We start from the raw sequence: 15,671 nt of genomic DNA, 5'->3' as shown, positions 1-15,671 counted from the left end.
TGCTAAGTTAAATAAGTCAGGCAAAGAAAGACAGATAACATATGTTTTCACTTATATGTGGATCCTTATAAATTCAACAGAAGACCGGGGGGGAAGAGAAGGGGGAAAAAAAGTTACATACAGGAAGGAGGTAAACCATAAGAGACTCTTAAATACTGAGAATAAACTGAGGGTTGATGGGGGATGGGGGGGAGGGTAAAGTGGTTGATGGGCTTGAGGAGGGCACCTGTTGGGATGAGCACTGGGTGTTGTATGGGAACCAATTTGATAATAAATTTCATATTAAAAAGAAAAAGAAATCAGATGGGAAGAATTAACACCTTGATGATACTTGGTCTTCCTATCTATGGACATAGAATATCTCTCCATCTATTTAATTTTTCTTTGCATTATTTCATCAAAATATTGTTTTCCTCATATAGTTTATTTTTCACACATTTTTCGTAGATTTATACCCAAACATTGCTTTTTGGGGTGCTAATGTAAATTTTGTTGTGTTTTTAATTTCAAATTCCACTTGTTTATTGTAGATATATAGGAAATTGATTGACTTTTATAAATCAACCTTGTATCCTATAACTTTAACATGATTGCTTATTAGTTATAGGAGTTTATTTTGTTTTGTTATGCTTTTGCCAATTCTTGTGTATTTTCTACATAGATAATCATTTAATCTGTGGACAAAGGACAGTTACATTTCTTCACCTCTGTATATCTTTAATTTCTTTTCCTTGTCTTATTACATCAGCCTGGATTTTCAGCACAATGTTCAAAAAGAGCGAGAGCAGATATCTGTAACTTCTTCCTGACCTTACTAGGAAAGTTCTCACCGTTAAATATTATGCCAGCTTAGTGACTAGTTTTCCCCATTAAGTATTGCAGATAGTCTTCATCAGGTTGAGAAACTCCCCCTCTATTCCTAGTTTACTAAAAGCTTTTTTTTTCTTTTTCTGCATTTTTCCTACTTTTTTTCAGTCCTTTTTTTTTTTAGTCCTTTTTTATTCTTCAGTCTGTTGATATGTTTGATTATATTAAATGATTTCAGAATGCTGAATCATTGATTTCTTCTATTTTAATTCATTTTGTTTTACTCTGCATACTTCTGAATTCATTGTGTTGACACCTTAGATAATTTTGTTAATTCTGATTTTTAACCTTTTTTCCTCCTCTCTTCTCATTCCAACTGTTCCCCCTTGAGAACACTACATATTTTAACTGCTTCAAATGCTTTTGTCTCTCAAATCTTAAATCAATTAAATCTTAAATCAATGCACTCACATTTAAGCTCCAGAAGACAGTAGTAATAGTGATATTACTTATCTTATTACTTATTACTTATCATAAGTAATTATGATATTACTTATACTTTTTTTGATTACATGTATGTGTCAGACATTCTTTTTTTTTTTTTAATTTTTTTTTTCAACGTTTATTTATTTTTGGGACAGAGAGAGACAGAGCATGAACAGGCGAGGGGCAGAGAGAGAGGGAGACACAGAATCGGAAACAGGCTCCAGGCTCTGAGCCATCAGCCCAGAGCCTGACGCGGGGCTCGAACTCACGGAACGCGAGATTGTGACCTGGCTGAAGTCGGACGCTTAACCGACTGTGCCACCCAGGCGCCCCTCAGACATTCTTATATGTATTTTATTTATAGTGTTGGCATTACCATTAATTACATATCAGATAGCAGAGGCCATATATATTGGGTACTATATCCAAATTTAAATTTAGCTATCAAGCATAGGATTCAAGGGCATTTTAGCTCAGCAACCTGTAACCAAATACACACTGGTGTCTCATTTTGAATGTTTTACAAATACCAAAAACAAAGCAAATAATTAATTCATAAACTTAATATATTTCTAACTGTTATGTATATATGTCAAACACACACACACACACATACACACACATACACACACACATACACACACACACACACACACACACACACACACGCCACAGAGCTGAACCGAGTTTACACCATTCAACAGAAATGTAAAAGTTAAAATATAGGAAAGAGACATGTAAATAAAGAGAAATAGATAAATATTTTTATACAATTTAAGTTTTTCTAAACTATAATAATGAAATAGAATAACTCCTAGAAAATTCAATGAGATAAAAGAAATGCTATGTAAAATATGTCATCATTTATATAAGCATAATATTGACTAACAGTCTTATTACCTTGAAAAAAAGCTTTAAATAGTATGACAAACTGATTAAAATAGAGGAGATAAAACTGATTCTGGTATACACAGATGAGAACTCTATTGAAAAGAATGGATCTCTTTATTCGACCAAAGATGTGATGTTGATCATAAATGAAACATAATTTTAAAGTCCAATAGAGAGATATTGTATGCTCATTTAAGATGTAATTTCAATTACTTATCTTTCTTTACCTAATTCTTTATCTGATTCTTATTAGATTCATTACTTTTTAATATTTGCCATTTTTGCATATCTCTTAATGTCTTTCGCTGTCTCTCTCACTGATATATGCGTATATATATATACAATATTATATATTTCAAACATATTATATGTATTATATATTTTACTGATATATGTGTGTGTATATTTATAATATATATTATATATATTATATGTATATACATACATATATTATATATATTTCACTCAATTATATATATTTAAATATTTATATTCATATTTAAATATATTTGTATTTATATATTCATTTTAAATATATATATTTATATATAAAAATGAGTGACTTGAAAGATATTTGCAGGCATTAATGACACTTCACATTTGAATAATTATAATGACATTTGTAAGAGTAAAGACGTTGGCTTCTGTATGCACATTATTATCATATTTACCTAAAGAAACTAACAATCATTACATCTTATCATCTACTTTCCTGTACAAATACAGACTTCTCCTTCTTGCCTAAAATGCTTTTTGAAAGATTTAATGAAGATTTCTGAGTTGTATTTATTTGTTAGATATTTTTTTGGTCATTGAAAATCAGAGACAATAATCCTATTATTCTTTTTCTTGACATTCACTTTCAAAATGTTTATCCACAGAATATCTCTTTGTTTCCTCATGCTGTCATTTAATTTATTATAATACTACCTGTATTCTATATAAAAATGTCAGAAGATGAATGGACTCAGAGTAATCATAGCATATTATGAATCCTTTCTACCAGGAGGCAGATGATGATTTTTATGCTGGCATTAAGAAAAATATCTTGGAACAGTTGATCAAGGTGGTAGCTGCCAGATCTTTCCAGTATACAGGTTTATTTTTCCTTTCGTGAGTCATTAAATAACCTGGGGGGAGATGCTTTTAAACCTCCAGTAATATCTTAATTTCTAAGTCAACCATTCAGTGGTTTCATCCCACACTGATATTCCTTGTGTAAATCATTTTTGCATTGGGGATTACAAAATAATTACTTTTCTAATTAATTTTTTCTGATTCATTACTTGATGTTATTGTGTAAAGAAGAGTTTTATTAATTTTCTCAAGGATTTTTAAAAATTCTTCTCAAGGAGTTTTTTTAATTAATTGATTCATACATAATCAGTTGTGATCCTTATTTGTGTTGCTTACATTCCAAATTTGTCCACTGAGAGCCCCCTTATTGTTAGTTTCTCTATCTTTTTGCAAAGAGGCTGTCTCAAGGCACTCTTGAAACAGTATGCCCTACCTTGTATTTTCCTGACATCAGAACTTGAATAGACAATTTATCCAAGAAGACTTGGGTCTTGTTATTGGGCATGGGAAATAATAATTTGAATCTGAAGCCTAATTTCTAAGTGAACAGTTCATAACTATAGAATTAACATGTCTCTTATTTTTAGTTGTATCGTTCTTCATAGTAGTTTATTAAACCAGTTTCCTATTAACGGTTATTTAGTTGTTTCCACTCTTTTACCAATGCAAATAGTCGTTTTATTTATAATACATTCCCTGAAGTGGGATGGATAAGTCAAATAGTAATTGTAATATCTATGTATCTGCATATTATACACACTATATCATATATACTATGTATACACACAATCTATGACATATATACAATATACATATAATTGTACATACACAATTTATATACATTATATAAATACAGTCGCATATGCCAGATATTGCCAAGTTCAGTATCCCACAGGTATTGTATCATTTTATTATTTTTATTCTCCTAAAGGCAAAACAAGTCTTTTAAATGCAAGACGGGGTCTGTTTTCTCAAGACCTATCGACAGAGTGCTTGTCCAGTTCCTGAATATTTTCCAATTTATGAATTAAATGGTCAACATTAATATTTTGTATATAGATAAAGTTAATCTTTTGCATAATATGACCATATTTACTTACATGTGCTTGTTCACTGGATGATAGGAATATATTCCAGGGATGTTTTAGATGGAATCCACACATTGGAAAGCATCTGACCTTTGAAAGTTTAGAAATTTTGATCACTGAAGTAAATGAAGATGGTAATTTAAAGGTTTACTCACCTCCATTCTGAGCCAAAAGCTTTAAAATGTTTTTCAAGGAAAGAACCATAATTTTTTTTTTGACTAGAAATTCCTAGGTATCCAGAAGACTAAAAGGTCTCCCATAACATGAATGGTTCTAACCAGTTCTGGTAATCAATCTAATACTTCTTCTAAGGACATACTCAGCTGCATTATAATTCATGACAAAGCTACAAAGAGGAATCACTTTCACTGAATTGAACTTATGTAAATAGTAAAGCATATCAGGTCAGGATCTAAAATGTCGTGTCAGTGTAATATACATGGTTTGATCTTTTGTACAAAAGAAAATGCCACTGAGTTTCCATCTAACATTTATTTTTATAAGAAATTTATTTGGTACATTTAGGGTATTGGTCTGTTTAGTTTTAAATGCTTTTGTATAAATCCTTTTTTTACCCAAAAAAGTGTCTAATAAATATTTTTCATTTAGGAAAATTACATCCATATGCCCAAAATCTGAAGTGGTCCATATATATTTATATCTATACATATCTTAAACAGTTTTCAGATGCAGAGGTCTTGCTTATGTCATCAATAGCCTTTCATAATACTTTAGAAATATTATGGAAATTTAATGTCAAATTCAAGTAGGAAATGTGTATGAAAAACTCAAGTTTTTTTAAGAAATAATATTCAATATTTGTAAAGTTAAATTTGCAAAAATATCAAAATTAGTACACTACTTTCATTCTCCTTCTGGGGGACTTCATAATGGCTACAATTTTAGAATATGCTAGCAATCACTACCTGGTTTGGTTATAAAATGAAGTATAAAGGTTATCTTGACATTAAATTTTTTTCAACAAAAATAAACTAAATTGTTCTAGAGTAATCTGATTAAAATAAACTGCATGTAATTGCTTATTTAAAACTTTAAGGAACTATTGTTTCATCTTACAATAAGTGCTTTTTATTACTAGAAAAAGTAAATATGACTTCTAAATTGGGTAAATACAATGAATTTTTCTTTGTTTCTGGATAATATATAGGACAGACAGTATTAACGTTGTTTCTCTTTTTGAACTTCAATAAATTCACTTTTATAGAGTTGGAACTTATAGCTAGATCTCGAAAGCCAACCATTCATAACCAATAACACATATCCTACTAAAATGATATGTAAGAAAATGGAAAAACTATAATGAAGAAGCTTAAAAGTCTATTTCAAATGCTGAAGTCTATGACACAAAACAGACTGTAAAAGCAGAGTCAAGTTGTGTGGAGGATGGAGGGCAGAGAAAATCTGCTTTGAATAGAAACAATAATAAAGCTCTAGTGAGTTTTGCTTTAGAATGTGAATTGCCATCATATACAACCCCTCCCATGTTCCTCCTATCACTCACTAGTGACAAGAGAAAGCAGAATAAATCAGGTCTAATCAAGCACCCAGTTTAAGCAACTATTTTTACGCTCCATTCATTCATGGCATCCTGAAATAAACCAATCACTTGTTAGTTTCTTGCTGAATGAAGTTGATAACATATTCACTGTGTCAACAAAGATTTAATTTAGACATCCGTTGGTAGAAAGAGGGCTAGTGCTTCCTCCATGTTGTCCTTTAACTATTGGTCAAGTCAGACTTATCAAATGTGGGTTATGTCTTCATGCTATAAATGTTCTAGAATGAGGAAAGAGAATGATGTACAAGGCAGCAAAAAGCAGGTCTTCTAAAATAATGGTAAGAAAAATTGATAGGACACAAGGAAGAGTCAATTGAGGGAAAAAAACTCACTGTTACGGCTGTTTACACTACCAAATGAAGGAAGATCCATAAGTGAGAGTCCCCAAACTGCACTTATTTCCACAAGGTTTTATTATGTTTTTCACTAAATAATTTGGTTATGTTCTTAGTATATTCCCCTTATCTTAAATACTACTAAACACATGCATATTTACATCTTTATAATACAGGCAGACAGACACACACACCTACACACCTACCCTCCTTATACAACCAGCTACTGGTTCTACAGCCACAGGACTTTTTCTCTCTCAGACTACCTTGCTGTAATTGTGTGAATTATTTAGCAGCAATATGATCACAGGTAACAATTTCATAGTGTAATTTTCATCATAAAATCTCTATGTTAAGAATGCACTATAAATGAGTGTGTGTGTGTGTGTGTGTGTGTGTGTGTGTGTATGTTTTAAATATATATAGTATTAACATAATGTAACTGTGGCAATGAGGAGAATTACTGTTTTCCCAGCCTGTTTAAATTATCAGGAGAATTCAAGAGAATTAATACTACTATTTTATAGGTTAAGAATAAAGGCTCATATGATATACTTCTAAATGTTACTTGGTAGCATCTAACATTGAAATCATCAGTTTTTATCTCAAGGTTTATTCTCCTTCATTCTTATAAATTTCTCTCCACTCCTTGTGACACAATCACAATTCTATCATTTTACACTAACAAGAACATGAAATATAAGTAAAAAGAAAAAAATGATTTACTCAAAACAGAGAGAGAGAGACTGATACCTTTGGTAGATGTTTAATTTGTGATATTTTTCAGTTTTCTGTGCCTCATGAAATGCAGTGCAATTTAGTGGACTGATCACTGGATTTAAAATCCAAGGGAACTGAGTTTAACGACTCCTACTCTAACCAAGTATATAATATCAACCATTCATTACAACAACCATTGAGCTTTGTCTCACCATGAAAACCACTGGGAATAGCACTTAAAAAAAAGCAATAGTTGCAAGAGTAACAACCATTTTAACTTTACTTCCATCATCTTTAAAATAGTCTATTTTGGGGGCACGTGGGTGGCTGAATAGGTTAAGCATGCTGACAGCTCAGAGCCTGGAGCCTGCTTCAGATTCTGTGTCTCCCTCTCTCTCTGCCCCTCGCCTGCTTACACTCTGTCTCTCTCTCACACAAAAATAAATAGACATTAAAATTTTAGTCTATTTTTTCTGTCCTAATTTTTTTCTTTATTTTTTTTTGTTTTAAAGGAAACAATAAAAATAATTAGTAATTCTTATCCTAAATTTTAATACAAAGAAAAATAAAATAAGCTTTAAATACTAACTGAAGTTTTAAGGTAGGATGTAATTCATATTTTGTCAACATAAACACACCCTGTGTTGCCTTCCAGAGCGTTGTTAGCATATCGTTGGCTAACATGCTTAGACTAACACTTATTGACTCATCTGCGGCTGGTATCACTCTGCTCTCTGTTCATGGCTAATTGCCTCATCTACTCTCTTTAAAATGACATGGTAAGTTAGAGTAACAGTCCCAAACACTATTATTTCATTTGTTTAAGGAACCTTAGACAGATAATTAATATAGTTCTCCACAGGTCGAAATATAGAGCTCATTATGAAGCCTGAAAATCTATAATTCTACCCAAGGGCACCTCTCAGGAGTTCAACTCTGTCCACTCAGGCAGTTAAAAGGATTTCATAATCTTTGCACTACTCCTAATATCTGCACTGAAGAACAAAAAAGCTTTCTGCTTCTATGCATTCTATTCCTATATTATCACCTCACTACAGCTTGGCACATACATTCATGTCATTTATATATCCTAAATGAATGTATCAATGAGATCTATTTTAATGTATTTCTTTATAAAATTAGAAATATTGTATGATTAGAATTTAAATAATACTAAGATAAAAGAGGTGTTAATGAAAAAACACACTTTATAGATCAAAATAATTTATCTTGTGTCGTTGGTTTTATCCATTCTGACAGGTGTGAGGTAATATCTCATTGTAGATGTGATTGGTATTTCCCTGATGATCAGGGATGATGAACACCTTTTCATGTGTCTATTAGACGTCTGGATGTCTTCTTTAGAAAAATGTCTATTCATGTTCTCTGCCCACTTTTAATTGGATCATTCATTTTTTAGTTGTTGCATTTTATAAGTTCTTTATATATTTTGGACACTACTTCTTGCCTTGTAGGTCAAGGCAGCCAAGTTGCCATTCTAGTCTTGTCACCCATTAAGGTAATTAAATCTACTTTTTTGGTGTTTTTTTTTTCCAGTTAATTGGAACTCCTGGGCTTCTGAAATTTCAAAATACTATTAATTTCAGTGAGAGTAGGGAGCACATTTCCATAGTCACATCTACTATTATTAACTTTGGTTTACAAAGGCAAACACCACTGAGCTTTTCAAACATGCCAGTGCCCATCACCTTTTGTTTTCTTTTGAGGAAAATGTTTTCCCTTATTTATTCTTCCTTTATTGAAGGGTGTCCTCTAAGTTCTCCTAGGGAACACATTCAAATGTTAAATTCTGTGGTGTCCCTAATAAATGCTCTAACCTTAGTCAGGAGCTATCTGATCCCTCACTCCATACTCTGCTAAGGAAGTTCAAGCATTTCCTACCACATTAACTATAAGCCATCTTATTTCAAGTTTCATGCAGCTAATCATGGAAGCATTTTAAGATTTTTTTCCAGGGTTCTTTCCTGAGATATTAAACATGAGTAATGAGTAAACACCTTCATTTCAATAAAGTATCCCCAATGAAGCTCTACATTTTACCCTACCTGCTTTGACCGAGAACTTTGCAAGTTTTCCACATGAAGAGTGGCTGATTTCCTCCCTCAAGGGTAAAGGAGGTGTTTTTACTTGCCCAAAGGGTTAAGGGTAATGTGTGTGTTCAGGATTCTCAAGCTCTGCCACTTAAATATCACTGGTGAGTCTAGCTCCCAAGTTTCCAGCTTTCCCTATCAGAGAACTTGTTAAAGAGAACTCTTGAGACTATGTATTCTGGCCCCTTTGTATCTTTTTGTGATCTTTATGATTACATCCTGTGCCTGATTTCCAGGAGAGTCTTCCCTATGCTTATAGAAGCTACAGGGCTCTTACACAGGGTCATGAAAGTATTTTTACTTTGACAATAGGCCTCGACTTGATGTTGGCTAAGTTGAGACTGCTACTTTTTTCTGGGCTTCTAAAACCATTGCCACAAGCCAATGATTGCTATAATCTTTAAAACAAACAGTGATTGTGTTCTACCATTTGCAATCCATGGCTGCCATAAGCAAATGCTTCACCATACACCCGAAACTCATTCCAGTCCACCTATGAGGCCCCGGCTAACTGTGATCCTACTGTATGCCTAAGGTTCTCACCATGCATTGATGGGGTGAGGGTCTTTGCCTCTGCCTGCAGAGTGGCAATGTCTCAGATTTTCATCCATAGATTAACTTCTCTTAGCTCCCATCATTGGATGGGAACCTAGTTTCCCCACAAAGCTTGGCTCAAGTGCTTGAGTGCAGATAGTTCAATATGGGAAGTGAAGCAAAGGAAAAGAAGTGGAAATAAGGAATGGGTAAATAAGGCATATGGTAAAGCCAGTCTAAAGATGTGTGACTGAATTTGCTATAGCTATGGGTTTAGTTCTCTAAGGCCACTCCAACAAGCCTTGTGGAGTGAGTTTTAGAATTGTCTTTCTGAGAAATGAAAGAGTGGTGCACTAATCCATGATTTTCTGTTTCTATGTCGAGTGTTCAATGTATGTTTAATTTTCCAGATTACCAAGGAGTTCTCCATTTCTCATTGAACTCTAATTAGGCATCCCCACAGTTTAACTCAATTCTGACACCATATACCAGGAAATAGTATCAGATCCCACAGGTTAAGATTCCCCCCTCCCTTCTTCAGATGCCAATCACAGTACAGGTTGTTACCTGTGCTTCTGAACAGCTGGCCATAAATCAGAGGTTCCCAGGGACCCTTCCTAGGGTTTGATTAATTTGCTAAAACAACTTGCAGAACTCAGAGAAACATTTACTTTATTTACCTGGTTATTAGAAAGAATAGACTTCAGGAACAGCCAGGTGGGAAAGATGCACAGGGCAAGTTATTGGGAAAGGATGAGTAGCTTCCTTGTTCTCTCTGGGTGGGCTGCTTTCCCACAATCTCCATGTGTTCACCAATCTGGAAGCTTTCTGAATCCTCTCCTTTTTGGGTGTTTATGGAGGCTCCATCACTTAGGTGTGGTTGATTATGTCCATTAGCCATTGGCAATTGATTTGACCTCCAGTGCCCCTCCTCCTCAGCATAGAAGTTCTGACCCTCCAATTTTGGCTGGTTTCCTGGCAACTAGCCGTAACCTAGAAACTTTCTTAAAGTCACCTCATTAACTTAAGAAAAAATACCTTCATTGCTCTTAGGAGATCACTTAGGAAATGCCAAGGGTTTTGGGAGCTCTGTGTCAGGATTTTTTTTAATTATAATTAAAATATCTCAGAGTATCAACTTCCTTACACTTCTGGGTTAGCCTCCCTCATACTGTAACTGGAGCACATCTTGTTGGCCCAGCAACATCTGCATTAAAAACATGAGTCCAAATTACGTGAAAGAGAGTAAGGCATATAATCCCCATAGTGTCTGGTTTATAGGTCAATCTTAGCTCTTATAAAGAAATTATTAGTAGTATAATAATCTTTCTTATATGCAAAATAGAAAATGAGCAATCTCATAATTCCCAGTCACAGTGGATGGCACAGAAATCAACAAACAAGATGGATATTGGAGTTTCAACTTTTATTCTCAAATTAATGTACTTGTAAATTTGGCATTTGAATCACTTATTTAAAGAAGCAGTATAACAAACCTCATAGTCAAGTATTTTTTTCTTTACAACTTGTTAAGTACATCCATTTTATCAAGTGAAATAACCCTAAAAGACAGTTTATATGATACAACTCTTTATTAAAATTTATATAGTAATTCTTATTTGCTAGTCACTCATTCTTAAAATTTGTTCTTTAATAGTACTGAAATACTAGTTCTGTGAACTTCACACTTTGTGTCTTTTTTTATGTTTATTTATTTTTGAGAGACAGTGCGACCGAGGGTGGGACAGAGAAAGAGAGAGACAGAATCTGAAGCAGGCTCTAGGGTCTGAGCTGACAGCATAGAGCCCCAACACAGGGTTCAAACTCATGGACCACTAGATCATGAGCCAAAGTTGGATGCTCAACCGACAGAACCACCCAGGTGCCCCTAACTTCACATTTTCTTTCTATCCTCAGTATTTTTGAATGTAATGTTTGGCTAGTAAGTCTTAAAATCTGTACATTATCCTGCTGATTTATTTTTAGAGATTATGTCATCCCTTTTGATAAACCAAAGCCAGTCATAACCTCTTTGCTCTGTATAACATGTATATCTTTTCCATACAAAATCCATTATACTTTTCATATTTTATTAAATTATTACTTACATATCCATATTTCCTATTAGATTACTATTTTCTTAATGGCATTATCGTGCTGTATTTATCTCATTTGTACTGTAAGGATAAATTCTAAGTAAGTACTGCTGGATTCCTATCAAATACCTCTCATACTGTGTCTATTTTTCCTCATGAATTTATGGCTATCCACAATCTATTTCTGAAAACTAGACATCTAACTCACCTCTACTCTTGCATTAAATGCCTGCATTTTCTTTAACGTGTTAAATTTCTAAACACGTAGCTCCCCATAAATAATAGAATTGACTTATCATATTAAAAACATGCTTCCCCCATTCCAAACGAAGCCTCATTGACAAGTATACTTTCCTTTAATCTTCAATTAAGCCCCAGTAGTTTTGAATAAGTCATATGCAGTTTTATCCATATAATGGTATTTTGGGACTATAATAAAAGTGAAGAGAGAAATAATATAGCATTTATTGGGAGGCCAATTTATGCCAACATTTCTATTTAAATTATATAAAGCCTTGACCTTATTCACATAATAATTACTTTATATTAAGTGTTCTTATTATATACACGAGGAAAACATGGTACTAACAAGCTAAACAGTTTTGCCAAGGGCATACTATTAATATGTAGAAATGGGCAATTTAAAATTTTAAATTAAGTTTTTCTAAGTCAAAAAGCTCCTTTCTTTACAAGACTTCAGTGTGTAGAGAAACTAAATTGACCATTAGTGGTGTATACTAAGCTATAACACTTTTTACTTAACAAAAAATGTGCACTCTACAAGATTCAATTAGATTAGCAATTAATAAAACGACTACTCATCCAGACTGAATACCTGCATGCTATGGAAGAATGTTTTTGAAATACTAATCTTTTAAAGCTAAAGTAAAACGATAGAGTTTTCTTAAAAAGTGAAATCCTTGTGACGAATTTCAGGGAGGAAAGGATAAAAAGTACTTAGAAACAGACAGCATACAAATGCATCAACCTACAAGCACCACATTTACAGAACACTCATTATATTTGTGGTAGAATAATATTTTGAGATAAAAATGGAAGTTTGTTTTTCCTCTTTCCACACCTTGTATGCCATTGTCATTTCACCTTCAGAGAGAGGCTCTTACGGTATAGAATAGCAGAAAAAAAATATTTTGCATTTAGAAGTTAAACCTTTAGGCTTATAATACTGTGGTTTTGGACTGCAATATCTTAAGCTCTGAAATATGTAGGACCGTGGGTTTGGAAGCCTGAATTTTTTAAATGATATTTTTTTCCTGCCCTAGAGAAAAATAATTATTCACTGGTTGGTAAGAAAGAGAAAAACCAATCTTTGAGAAAAGTTTTTATATATATATAAATTTTTGAAAACAGCTTATATATATATATACACACACATATATGTATATATATAAATACATATATATACATACATACATAATACATATATAAATATATATACAAATAAATAAATAAATATAAATATGTATATAAATATATACATGCATATACACACACACACACACACACACACACACACAAAGCTGACAGCCTACCTCCTGAAACAAATGGGGACCAGAGAAGAAGAAATGACTTTCAGTAGAAGACTGAGTGTAGAAGCCACGAGCAACAACTCGCTGTAACCTCCAAGTACAGACATGATGGAAGTGCCAGGACAGGGAAAAATAAAATAGCTAGGCTTTAATTAGTTAAGATTTGATTAGCTTCTAGTGAAGTTCAACTCCAAATGATGTTAGATTCATCACGATGGAAGATGCATCTCTTTCATGTTAACAGCATCCAAAGAAATGTTGACCAGGACTATATGATTCTCTGGTGCATAGTGTTGGAATGTCAGACTTCCTTTCTCTTGTTGCTCTACACCCATGGCCATGGTCTTGGAGTCATCTAATGGTCCATCTCAGCAACTTTAGATCTAATCATCATGTCTTCATGTCTTTCCTTAAAACTATAGAAAAGAAGAAAAGCAAGAGAGATGTGGGAGTCTCTCTATATAAATATAAAAGCCTTCTCAAATTCTGGTCACACCACTGCTTCTTACATCTACTTGGCAGAATTAGGTTCTGTGGCCACACCTGACTGTAAAAAAGGCACAAAGAAAATGTTACCTTTGTCTGTGTAGATATGTTACGAGGTTATAATATTATACAAAAAGGAAAGGGACAACTAATTATAGCACATCTAATAGTTTCTACTACCAAAAGGAATCCTTAGTGATTGAGATTTATTTTCAGTCACGCAGAGAATTTGTGATTTAAATGTAAAAAATTGTGTTATAGAAAAATAAAGTCCCATTTTATGCATAACAAAATTTGTAACCCATTTGTACCACAACGTATTTCTGCATGAAAATCAGAAAATTACATCATGAAAATAATTTGGAGTCACACCTCCATTAAGAACAGATGAAGAACCATAATTTTTAAACTTCATGTATCACTAGTTACTTCTTATAGCCATCTGGATATTCCTTTGTGGCAATTCCTTTTTAACATTCTGTAATCACAAAGTAATTGGCAATTTTTTACAAAAATTTAGAAATTACTTTTATAAAACCCATATGTTCCTAACACGAATACAGTTTAAAGAGTTTAAAGGGTGACAAACAATTCTTTAGGAATCACGGGTGTTGGTGGCAAAAATTTTGTCTCTTTGATAAGTGACAAATGGTTTAGTTATCTAAGAGTTTGGATATTAAAATGGATCTCTAAATGTCAAGCAAAACTAAACTTAAGTCTTACATCATCATCTACTTAAATATGAATAGATTACAGGAAACAGTTGAAATATTTAAGACAGATAAAATCAATTGGTAATCACTTAAGAAACCATAATGTGATTGACACAATTTCATACAAATTTAGATTGCAAAATAAGCATCCTAGCATTTTTCTATTAGAAATGATAAAAATGATTCTAGTAGTCCACATTGCTCCCACTTACCTATAATAATGGGAAACTTTTTGTTTGGAAATTGTCTTGATAACTTTTTTTAAAGTGATGTGAAGGCTAACTCAGGTTATAGAGCTAGCCTTGCATCAAATGCAAGACAGAAACAAGAATGGGTATTTATACTCACCCTATAATGGTAGGATCAAAATATGTCCTGAGTTGCTTGTGAAAATTCCAGCAAACTCTATTGTCCGAGAATAACTATCAATATCACTCACTTTCATTTTCGTAAAATATATGTACCAGAACATGGGGTTGGAACCAGCAAGTCAGCCCAGCTAGCATTACTTTGTGACACTCCTACTTGTTAATTTACATTGCTTACCAAGGAAACTAGAAAATTATCATATGTATTTAATTATTATTTATTAATTTTAATAATTTATTATTATTTTAAATAAGATAGTATGATAGAATATGAAACCTGGATTTACTCTGTCCTTTGAGATTGCTAAGGATTTATTTCTACTCCTGGCATGTGTGTTGGAAATTGCATGTGAACACCAATCTTTCTGAAGAGTCTAAGAAAAAGGATGGCAAGTGATGACTTGAAATTTTCTTAAGTCTCCTCCAGCTGATGATTTCTGCTTCTCTTTGATAGTTTGGTCTATGGAATGTCTTGATGTTCATAACATAACGTCACTTACACTCCTCACATTGAAGCAACTAAACACTCAACAACTAAAAAAAACCTCATCAATATTACACATGCACACACATTCATACACTAAACAAATGCAAACAAAAGCATAAAAACAATATTTTCTTTAGTTATACCTCAATGAAGATTTGGGGAGTGAAAGAAGTTCTCAATGAAGAAATTATGTTGCTCTTTCTTTTTTAAAAGGTTTTTATTTAAATTACAGTTATTACCATATAATATGATATTAGTTTAAGTAGTAGAATTTTGTGATTCATCACTTACATACAACACCCAGTGCTCATAACAAATGCTTAATACCCATCACCCATTTCAC

This window comes from Lynx rufus, unplaced genomic scaffold (assembly GCF_022079265.1).
Source record: "Lynx rufus isolate CCGP_SWC_20201006 ecotype Redwood Valley unplaced genomic scaffold, mLynRuf1.p SCAF_3, whole genome shotgun sequence".
Lineage (NCBI taxonomy): Eukaryota > Metazoa > Chordata > Mammalia > Carnivora > Felidae > Lynx > Lynx rufus.
This window is presented reverse-complemented; position numbering follows the sequence as displayed.